Source organism: Bos grunniens, chromosome 18 (assembly GCF_055505025.1).
Source record: "Bos grunniens cultivar Pamir isolate PY7600 chromosome 18, Bosgru_T2T1.0, whole genome shotgun sequence".
Taxonomy (NCBI): domain Eukaryota; kingdom Metazoa; phylum Chordata; class Mammalia; order Artiodactyla; family Bovidae; genus Bos; species Bos grunniens.
This window is the reverse complement of record NC_141182.1, coordinates 50,190,653-50,202,449: the sequence shown is the minus strand read 5'-3', so window position 1 is coordinate 50,202,449 and position 11,797 is coordinate 50,190,653. Positions and strand designations below refer to the sequence as shown.

The window sequence follows — 11,797 nt, the reverse complement described above, 5'->3', positions numbered from 1 at the left end:
TGACTCTTTTGTGTCATATATATTGACCACCCTTTACTGTCTTCTCATTTTAAAACAGAGAAGGCAATGGCATCCCACTCCAGTACTCTTGCCTGAAAAATCCCATGGATGGAGGAGCCTGGTAGGCTGCAGTCCATGGGGTCGCTAAGAGTCAGACACGACTGAGCAACTTCCCTTTCACTTTTCACTGTCATGCATTAGAGAAGGAAATGGCAACCCACTCCAGTGTTCTTGCCTGGAGATCCCAGGGACGGGGGAGCCTGGTGGACTGCCGTCTATGGGATCGCACAGAGTTGGACACGACTGAAGTGACTTAGCAGCATTTTAAAATTGTATTTATTTATTTTTGGCTGTGTTGAGTTTTCACTGCTGTTTGTGGGCTTTCTCTAATTGCGGTGAACAGGGGCTAGTCTCTGGTTGTGATGTGTGGGCTTCTCATTGAGGTGGCTTCTGTTGGTGCAGAACATGGGTTCCAGATGCTCGGGCTTCAATAATGATTACTGTGACTTTTATCACCTTAGATTCACATAGTCTGTTCTTGAACATCATGTAAATAGAATCAAACAGTGTGTTTTCTTTTTAATTTAGTCAACCAAATTTGAGATGCCTTCAAATTCCAGTCTTTTTTTTGTTTGTTTAAAACAGAAAGTTTATTTGCTCAGTACACCAAGTAGAATGCAAGCACTATCATGACAAATATACAGAAATATGCAGATCAACATAAAACAGTAATTTAGTTTTAAAGAAGGGAAATCTCTTTAAATGTTATGACAACGTACTCCCAAGAATCCTTTTTTCAGTTAATTATACATTTCAATAAAATAAATGGTAATGAATTAAGTGGAAGTTAGCTTGTGAATTTTTCTTAAAAATAAAAATCCAACCCTATTAATCCATGCCAGTTAAATACTCTTAACTAAAATTTCCCAGTAAGTGCAACAGATGGAGTTAGTTACCTTTTTTGCTTGAACAGTCCCAAGGAAAATGGTTACTACACATACAGCAGGCAAACTGTTAAGACCGACCGATCTAGAACTTAGTGTTGCACTAATTTCAGTCTCAAATTGTGCTGAACGCTCATCATTAGTATGGCACATTTTGGTCCATGATGTGGTTTAATGCCAAGACAGATCCCAATTTGTTACAGAAACACATAGATTACTGTTGCTTTTTTTGTTGTTTATATATATATATATATATATATATATATATATAAAAGCCAGATATACTTCCACATACAAAGGCAGGTTTTCCCAAGAGGGATTTACAGGACGTAGTCTGGGGTGCGCCGGGTCACATGAGGCTCTCCACGACGAGGTGCTGGGTCAAACTGAAGGAAGGAATATTTCAAAGTGTCATCTAATTCCATGATAGCAGCCTGGTTCCCACAACGATAACAGTAATTGGGTGCACTGAAAATGGTAACCACGTTCCGATCGTGACACCAATTGTATCCCTCCATTACAAGTTGGTGAGCACGAGAAACCAGTGTGAGACCATTAGCATGGTTAAACGTTTCAGAAATATCTTGTCCAAATGTGTAGCCAGCACCACGTGGAGAAATACCCCACCCATCACGATCATCTGGATCTGACCATAAGAGATCACACATAGGGCCCTCATGTGGAACTTCTTGTAAACGATCCAGGGCTCTTACATGATCCAGTGTATCTATGGATGGAGAGAGGCCACCATGGAGGCAGAATATCTGTTCATCTACTAAAGCTGTAAGTGGCAGATAATCAAAGAGATCTGTAAAATATTTCCAAACATTGGCATTTCCATACTTTCGCAGACATTCGTCATAAAAGCCATAAACTTGGGTAATTTGTCGGCTTTCGTGGTTTCCTCTCAGTATTGTAATGCGCTCTGGATAACGCACCTTTAATGCCACAAGAAGAGTTACCGTTTCCACAGAATAATAACCTCTGTCTACACAGTCGCCCATGAACAGATAGTTTGTGTCTGGTGACTTCCCACCGATTCTGAAGAGTTCCATAAGGTCGTGGAACTGGCCATGCACATCTCCACAGACGGTGACAGGACAACGGACCTCCTGTACATTCGATTCTTTTGTTAAAATTTCCTTAGCCTTTTCACACAGCGTCCGGACTTGGTTCTCGTTCAGCTGTTTACACTCATTCAGCTGCTCGACCCACTGGTCCAGGTCCTTAGTGAACGCCTTGTCGTCCGTGGCGGCCCCCGCCCCTCCGCCGCCGCCTCCTCCAGCCCCCCGCGCGCCCCCGCCCCGGGCGCTGCTCCCCTAGCCCCCCGCCGCCGCCGCCGCCGCCAGCTCCCGGCGGGGGAGGGAGGAGCCGGGCACTGCGGACCCCGCGCCCCGCCCAAGCCCCTCGGGCGGCTCCGAGCGCGCGGCCTCCGGGAGACCCCCGCCCGCCCCGGCCCGCCGGCTCGCGCGCCCGGAGAGTCGGTGAAGGACGCGGGGACGTGCGGGGCTTCCGCGCAGCTGCCGCCGGAGGATGGGCACCCGCCGCCTGCCGGCCGCCGGCCGCTCTCCTCCAGTCTTAAGACTCTAGACTTTTAAGCAGACCAGCCTCTGATCCCATTCAATTCAGTCATTCAGTCAATGATTCAACAAGTTTTTATTAATATTCTACTTGACTTCAGGCATTCTCCCAAGCACTGGGGACACGGTTTTGAATGAAACTGACCAAATCCTTCATTCTCACTGAGCTGATATGCTAGTGGGGAAAGCTGATTCTAGAAACACAAACAAATAACATAATATTTCAGAGAGTAATAATTACTACAAAGAAAAAAATTAAGCTGGATAAGCCAATGGAGTAAGAGGCTAGTAATTTAGACAAATTTGTCAAGAAAGGACTCTCTGGACTGGTGATATTTGAACTGAAGCCTAACTAATATGCGGACACATCCGAATGTGTCCCCTCACCCAATTTCATATGTTGCCAAAGGTGATGATATTGGCAGGTGGGATCTTTGGAGGTGATCTGGTCATGAGGGTGGACCCCTCATGGATGGGATTAGTGTACTGATAAAGGATATACCAAAGGAAATTTTCTGGTGGTCTAGGGGCTAAGACTCCATGCTCCTAATGCAGGGAACCCAGGTTCAATCTATGATCAGAGAACTAGATCCCACCTGCCCCAACTAAAGAGCCTGCATGCCTCAATGAAGACTGAAGAGCCCATGCTGCAGCTAATACTTGGTGCAGCCAGATAGATCAATATCTTAAAAGAGAGAGAGAGAGATCTCAGAACTCCCTAGCCCTTTTCACCACTTGAAGACACAAGAAGTCTCAGACCTGGACCAGGGCTGCCACCTGACCATGCTGGCACCCTGATCTCAGACTTCCAGGCTTCAGAACTGTGAGCAATTTTTTTTTTCTCTACTGTTTATAAGCTACACAGCCTGTGATGCTTTTGTGAAAGTAACCCAAACAGACTAAGACAGGGGCAAGCCACATCAATATAGGGAGACGGTGAAGAGGATGGGGAAACAGTAAGTGCGAAGAGAGGCTTTGATAAAGTGTAGCAAAATGTTATCAATTGGTGAATCAGAGGAAAATGTACATAAAAGTTCCCTGAGCTGACATAAACTTGAAACACTGAAAAAGAGCAAGAAATGAGAGCAGAGGAAGCAGAGAAAGGAAAGAGAAATGGCAGAAGTAGAACCTAAGAGTTTGAGAGGATCCAGATAATGGAAAACTGTATGTGTTTCCTTGTCTGAGGAGAAGCCTGGGGGAGAGCAGTTGTGGAGTGTGATATCAAGAGTTCTGTTTTGGATTTATTAAGTTCAATTACAGTCTGGAACTCAGGGGAGAGCTTGGAGTAGAGCGATAAATTTGGGAGTCGTCAGTATATGGTATTTACGGTCCTAAGGCTCAACTTTCCTGGTGGCATAGTGGATAAGAATCTGCCTGCCAATGCAGGGGTCACAGGTTGATCCCTGGTCTGGAAAGATCCCACATGCCCTGGAGGAACTAAGTCCATGCGCCATAACTACTGAGCCCGTGTGCTGCAGTTACTGAAGACTGGGCACCTAGAGCCCATGCTCCGCAATAAAAGAAGCCACCAAAATGAGTAGCCTGCACACCACAAGAAAGGGTAGCCCTCACTTGCCACAACTAGAGAAAGCCTGCTGGCAGAGACGAAGACTCAGGGCAGCCAAAAATAAATAAATAAAGTCGTAGGTCTGGAAGAGATCAACTAGGGAAAGAATACTAGAAAAAAGAGAATCGATTCAAGGACTGAGCTCCAACATTTGAAATTCGGGGAGATGAGGACACAATAAGGAGCAGCCACTGAGGTTGGAGGAGAATTGGAGGTCAAGTTCTGTTGGAATCCGAAGTGAATTAAGTAGGAGGGAACCTGTGTTCATTACAAAGGGAAATAACTTCACAATGAAGAATTCCGGAAAACCTTCCCCTACTCTTAACCATATGTTCAAAGTTAACAACACCAATAATTGGTCAAATGATATCTGGTACTTCCTGAAATGAGACACTAAGAAGAACAAAACAACGCCTCTGTAATTTTCCTGCCAAAGGTTCATAATATGGATTTAATCATGAAAAAATAAAGATCAAAATTAAGGGCCAGTATTCAAAATGAGTGACTAGTACTTGTCAAATTTGCCAATGGTTTCAAAGACAAATAAAAGTTGAAGGAGAATTCCCTAGTGGTCCAGTGGTTAGGATTCTGTGCCTGCAATGACAGGGGTCTGTCAGAGCAGTTAAAAAAAAAAAATTAGATTAAAAAAAGTTAAGGTTGAGGAACAGTCTTCAGTTAAAAGAGATTCTTATTAGGTCTTCCAAACTGGAAAAAAAATTGTTATAACCAATATTCTTTGGACTAGTAAAATCAAAACATTATCAGAAAATTAAATAATATTGTATCAATATTAATTTTTTCTATTTTGATAATATTACTACTAATGTAATAAAAAGTGTCCTTGTTTTTTGCAAATACACACTGAACACTTTAGAGCTATAAGGGTAGCTGGGCTACAATTTACTCTCAAATAATTCATAGAGAAACAGAGAAAAAGAGAGGCTTTGATAAAGTGTAGCAAAATGTTATCAATTGGTGAATCAGAGGAAAATGTACATAAAAGTTCCTTGTACTATTCTTGAAGCTTTTCATTAAGTTTGGAATTACATATATCTTTTAATGTTCACAAAAGATTTCTGAGTAACTTAACTTCATCACAGAATAAAACTCAAGAATATTTACAGGAACATGAAAATATCCCGCACCCAACAAGGAAAAATTTGCGATAACTGACATCCAATCAAAACTTACCAGGCAGAAACTATAAAACACTTAGAGGAAAACAGAGGTAGAACATTGTATAACATAAATCACAGCAAGATTCTCTATGATCCACCTCCTAGAGTAATGGATGCAAAAATAATGAAATGAGACCTAATTAAAATTAAAAGCTTTTACACAGCAAAGGAAACTGTAAACAAGGAGAAAAGACAACCCTCAGAATGGTAAAAAATCATAGCAAATGAAACAACTGACAAAGGATTAATCTCCAACATTTACAAGCAGCTCATGCAATTCAATACCTGAAAAACAAACAACCCAACCAAAACGTGGGCAGAAGGCCTAAACACACATTTCTCCAAAGACACACAGATGGTTAATAAACACATGAGAAGATGCTCAACATCACTCATTATTAGAGAAATGTAAATCAAAACTACAATGAGCTATCGTCTCATACCAGTCAGAATGGCCATCATCAAAAAGTCTACAAACAATAAATGCTGGAGAGGTTGTGGGGAATCCTCTTGCACTGTTGGTGGGAATACAAATTGATACACCACTATGGAGAACAGTATAGAGAGTCCTTAAAAAACTAAGAATAGAACTACCATATGATCCAGCAATCCCACTACTGGGCATCTACCCTGAGGAAACCATAATTGAAAAAGACATATGGACCCCAATGTTCACTGCAGCACCATTTACAAGATCTAGGACATGGAAGCAACCTAGATGTCCATCAACAGATGAATGGATGAAGAAGTTGTGGTACTTATTCACAATGGAACATTACTCAGCTATAAAAAGGAATGAGATTCTAATCAGGTGGACAAACCTAGAGCCTATTATACGAGCCTATTATACAAAGTGAAGTATGTCAGAAAGAGAAAGACAAATATTGTATATTAATGCATAGGTATGGAATCTAAAAGATGGTACTGATAAACCTATCTGCAAGGCAGCAATGGAAATGCAGACATAGAGTACAGACTTGAGGACACAGAGGGGAAAGGAGAGGGTGGGACCAATGGAGAGAGCAGTGTGAGAACACAGACATCACCATGGGTACCATAGATAGCCAGTGGGAACTGGCTATATGACTCAGGGAGCAGGTTGTGTTCTGTGACAACCAGGAGGAGTGGGAGGCGGTGGGAGGTGGGAGGGAGGTTCAAGTGGGAGGGGACATATATATACCTATGGCTGATTCATGTTGATGTATGGCAGGAACCAACACAATATTGTAATTATCATCCAATTAAAAATAAATTTTAAAACAAATCACTTGGCATACATAGGTGTGTAGAAGATTTATCATGAAATGCAGGCAATGTACCAGGAACATTCCTAGTGTTATTCAGTCATTTGTTTAACAAATCTTGAGTTCTGGGTCAGGCACTTCATTATGGGTTGGAATGTAAAGTATTACCTCCATTCCACTCATAAAGAAAGTGAAGTACAAAGATATCCAGTATACAAAATGGATGGCTAGGGATTAGCCAAATCTGCCAGTGGCTTCAAAAACAAATCAAAGGTTGAAGAGGAATTCCTTGGTGGTCCATCTGTTAGGACTCCTCCCATGTACTGACAAGGTCCTGTCAGCACAGGAAAAAATAAAAGTTATATTTAAAAAAAAACTGAGAAACAGTCTTCAATTAAAGTAGACTCTCATCTGGTCTTCCAAACCAGAAAAAAAATTATTTTAATGAACATTATTTGGACAACTACCAAAATGGAAATATTACCAGAAGATTAAATAATATCAATCCTAAATTTTTCTATTTTGATAATATTACTCTCAAGGTAATAAAAAGTGTCCTTCTTTGGAAATACTCATTGAACATTTTAGAGATATAAGGACACCGAGGCTACAATTAATTATCAAACAATTTATCTAACTCAGGGAAATAGAGAAAAAGAGAGACGCTGATAAAGGGTGGCAAAATGTTGTCAATTGATGAGTCAGAGGAAAATGTGCATAAAAGTTTCTTGTATTATACTTGCAACTTTTCATTAAGTTTGGAATTATATACTTTTCAAATGTTCACAAAAGATTCCCAAATAACTTAACTTCATGACAGAATAAGACTCAAGAATATTTACAGGAACACAAAAATATCCAGTACTGACAAGGTAAAATTTACAATGACTGACATCCAATCAAAAATTACCAGGCAGAAACCATAAAATTCTTAGATGAGAACATAGGCAGAACACTCTCAGACATAAAACTCCAAGATCCTCTATGACCCACCTCCTGGAGTAATGGGAAAAAACAAAAATAAACAAATGGGACCTTATTAAATGTAAAGGCTCTTTCACAGCAAAGGAAACTATGAACAAGGTGAAAGGACAACCCTCAGAACGCGAGAAAATCATAGCAAATGAAACAACCGACAAAGGATTAATCTCCAACATTTACAAGTAGCTCATGCAACTCAACACCCAAAAAACAAACAACCCAACCAAAACGTGGGCAGAAGTCCTAAACACACATTTCTCCAAAGACATACAGATGGTTAACAAATGCATGGGAAGATGACCAACATCACTCATTATTAGAGAAATGCAAATCAAAACTACAATGAGCTATCTATTTCACACTGGTCAGAATGGCCATCATCAAAAGTCTACAAACAACAAATGTTGGAGATAACATAGAGAAAAGGAAATCTTCTTGCACTGTTGATGGAAATGCAAATTGATACAGGCAGTATCAATTGAAGACAGTACGACAGTCCTTAGAAAATTAAGAATAAAGCCACCATATGACCCAGCAATCCCACTTACTGGGCATGCACCCTGAGAAAACCATAATTGAAAAGACATGAACCACAATGTTCATTGCGGCTCTATTTACAAGAGATAGGACATGGAAGCAACCTAGATGTCCATCAACAGACAAATGGATAAAGAAGTTGTGGTACATATTCACAATGGAATATTACTTGGCTATAAAAAAGGAATGCTTTTGAGTTGGTTCTAATGAGGTGGATGAACCTAGAGCCTATTATACGAAATCAGAAAGACAAATATCATATATTAACGTATATATATGGAATCTAGAAAGATGGTACCCATGCATCAACTTGCAGGGAGCAATGGAGATGCAGACATAGAGAATGGACTTGTGGACACAGTGGGGGAAGGGGCCGGCGGGACCGATGGAGAGAGAAGCACGGAAACGGACATCGCCATACGTAAAATAGATCACCAGTGGGAATGTGCTGTATGACTCAGGGAGCTCAACCCAGTGCTCTGTGACAACCTAGAGGGGCAGGATGGCGTGGGAGGTGGGAGGGTGGTTACAGAGGGACAGGACATGTGCATACCTATGGCTGATTCATGTTGATGTATGGCAGAAACCAACACAATATTGTAAAGCAATTATTCTCCAATTAAAAATAAATTAACGTTTTTTTAAAAATTACTTGGCATACATAGATGTGTAGAAGATTTATCATGAAATGCAGGCCATGTACCAGGAACATTCCTGATGTGATCCAGTCATTTGTTTAACAAATCTTGAGTTCTGGTCAGGCGCTTCATTATGGGCTGGAATGTAAGGTATTACCTCCATTCCACTCATAAAGAAAGTGAAGCACAGAGACATTCGGCATTAAAAAATGAGTGGCTAGGATTTGCCAAATTTGCCAATGGCTTCAAAAACAAATAAAGGTTGAAGGGGAATTCCCTGGTGGTTCAGAAGTTGGGACTTCTCCCCTGCACTGACAAAGGTCTGTCAGCACAGCAAAAATTAATTATTTTAAAAAAATAAAAGTTGAGGAACAGACTTTGATTAAAAGAGACTCTCATCTGGTCTTCCAAACCAGAAAAAAATTATTATAATGAACATCATTTGGACAACTAGTAAAATTGAAATATTACCAGAAGATTAAATAATATTGCAACAATACTAAATTTTCTATTTTGATACTACTACTATCAATGTAATAAAAAGTGTGCTTGTTCTTAAAAAATACACACTGAGCACTTTAGAGGTATAAGGGCACCTGGGCTACAATTTACTCTCAATTCATAGAGAAATAGAGAAAAAGAGAGATTTTGATAGAGTGAAAAAATGCTGACATTGACATTGACATTGAAGTCACTCAGTCGTGTCTGACTTTTTGCGACCCCATGGACTGTAGCCTAACCAGGCTCCTCCTTCCATGGAATTTTCCAGGCAAGAGTACTGGAGTGGGTTGCCATTTCCTCCTCCAGGAGATATTCCCAACCCAGAGATCGAACCCTGGTCTCCCACATTGTAGGCAGACGCTTTACCGTCTAAACCACCAGGGAAAAAATGTTAACAGTTGGTAAATCAGAGGAAATTGTACATAAAAGTTCCTTGTACTATTCTTGAAGCTTTTTGTTAAGTTTGAAATTACATTTTTGTTAATGTTCACAAAAGATATCTAGGTAACTTAACTTCATCACAGAATAAAAGTCAAGAATATTTATAGGAACACAAAAATATCCATCACCCACAAGGTAAAATTTATGAAGACTGACATCCAATCAAAAATTACCAGGCATACATAAGTGTGTAGGAGATTTATCATTAAATGCAGGCCATGTACCAGGAACATTCCTGACACTTTTCAGTCATTTGTTTAACATATCTTGAGTCCTGGGTCAGGCACTTCATTATGGGCTGGAATGTAAAGCCCATTATGTAAAGCCCAGTATAAAGCCCATTATCTCCATTTCACTCCTAAAGAAAGTGAGGTACAGAGACATTCGGTAACTCATTCAATGTCACACAACTTTCAAGTTATAGAATCAGGATTTTAATCTGAATCTACTGACTGCAAAATCCATGCTCTTTCTATGTGTCATACTGAAGGGGAAGCAAAAGGCTATAACTGAGTAACATAAAGCCATATAGAGGACTTCACTGGTAGTCCAGTGGTTAAGAATTCATCTGCCAATGCAGAGGACCTGGGTTCAATCTCTGGTACAGGAAGAACCTTCATGCAGAGGGATAACTAGATCCATTTGCCACAACAAATGAAGCCTGTGCCCTAGAGCCGGTGCTCAGCAACAAGAGAAGCCATCAAAATGAGAAGCCCACACGCTGCAATGAACAGTAGCCCCGAACTTGCTGCAACTCGAGAAAGCCTGCTTGTAGCAATGAAGGCCCAGCCCAGCCAAAAATAAGTAAATTAATTCTTTGGAAATAAAATAATCTAGAGTTTAAGACCCTAATTTTTCCCATACAGAATCTTTCAGAATCAAATTGTACTGTTGTTTTAAAATATTTCTTTTTTTTAATAAATTGACTCTTTACAGATGAGCCACCAGGGAAGCCCTACACCAGCATATGCAGTCAAAACTTAGTAAATGTTCATGCAAGATTTGTGTGTTTTTTTTAATTGAACTATAGTTGATTTACAATGTTGTATTAGTTTTGTTTTGTTTTAATTTTGGCTTCACCGGGTCTTCAAGGAAGCACTCAGGCTTTTTCTAGTTACAGCGTGCAGGGTCTTCTCTAGTTGTAAAGCATAGGCTCTAGAGCTTGCCGGCTCAGTAGCTGTGGCACTCCAGCTTAGTTGCTCCACAGCATGTGGGATCTTAGTTCCCTAATCAGGGATTGAACCCACATCCCCTGCATTGGAATTCTTCACCACTGGACCACCAGGGAAGTCCGTTTGTTAGTTTCTGGTGTATAGCAAAGTGATTCAGATATATATATGTATGTATGTATCGGAGAAGGCAATGGCACCCCACTCCAGTACTCTTGCCTGGAAAATCCCATGGACGGAGGAGCCTGGTAGGCTGCAGTCCATGGGGCCACTAAAAGTCGGACACAACTGAGTGACTTCACTTTCACTTTTCACTTTCATGTGTTGGAGAAGGAAATGGCAACCCACTCCAGTGTTCTTGTCTGGAGAATCCCAGGGACAGGGGAGCCTGGTGAGGTGCCGTCTACGGGGTCGCACAGAGTTGGACACGACTGAAGCGACTTAGCAGCATGTATGTATTCTTTTGAACTGTGGTGTTGGAGAAGACTCTTGAGAGTCCCTTGGACTGCAAGGAGATCCAACCAGTCCATTCTGAAGGAGATCAGCCCTGGGATTTCTTTGGAAGGAATGATGCTAAAGCTGAAACTCCAGTACTTTGGCCACCTCATGAGAAGAGTTGACTCACTGGAAAAGATTCTGATGCTGGGAGGGATTCGGGGCAGGAGGAGAAGGGGATGACAGAGGATGAGATGGCTGGATGGCATCACTGACTCGATGGACGTGAGTCTGAGTAAACTCCGGGAGTTGGTGATGGACAGGGAGGCCCGGTGTGCTGCGATTCATAGGTTCGCAAAGAGTCGGACACGACTGAGCGACTGAACTGAACTGAACTGATGTATTCTTTTGTAAAATGTTGTTGTTGTTGTTGTTCAGTTGCTGAGTTGTGTCCTACTCTTTGCAACCTCATGGAAGGCAGCCCACCAGGCTTCCCCCTCCACTGTCTCCCGCAGTTTGCTCAAATTCATGTCCATTGAGTCGGTGATGCTATCTAACCATTTCATCCTCTGCTGTCCTCTT

The 11,797-nt window shown here is 41.2% G+C and overlaps 1 pseudogene across 1 annotated transcript; it reads right to left on the bottom strand.

Annotated features, from left to right (window-relative positions):
- Window positions 1-622: 622 nt before the first annotated feature.
- Window positions 623-2,240, bottom strand: LOC147353879 (serine/threonine-protein phosphatase 2A catalytic subunit beta isoform pseudogene; annotated as a pseudogene). Its single transcript, XR_015146019.1, has one exon. The product of XR_015146019.1 is annotated as a serine/threonine-protein phosphatase 2A catalytic subunit beta isoform pseudogene (transcript).
- Window positions 2,241-11,797: the final 9,557 nt, after the last annotated feature.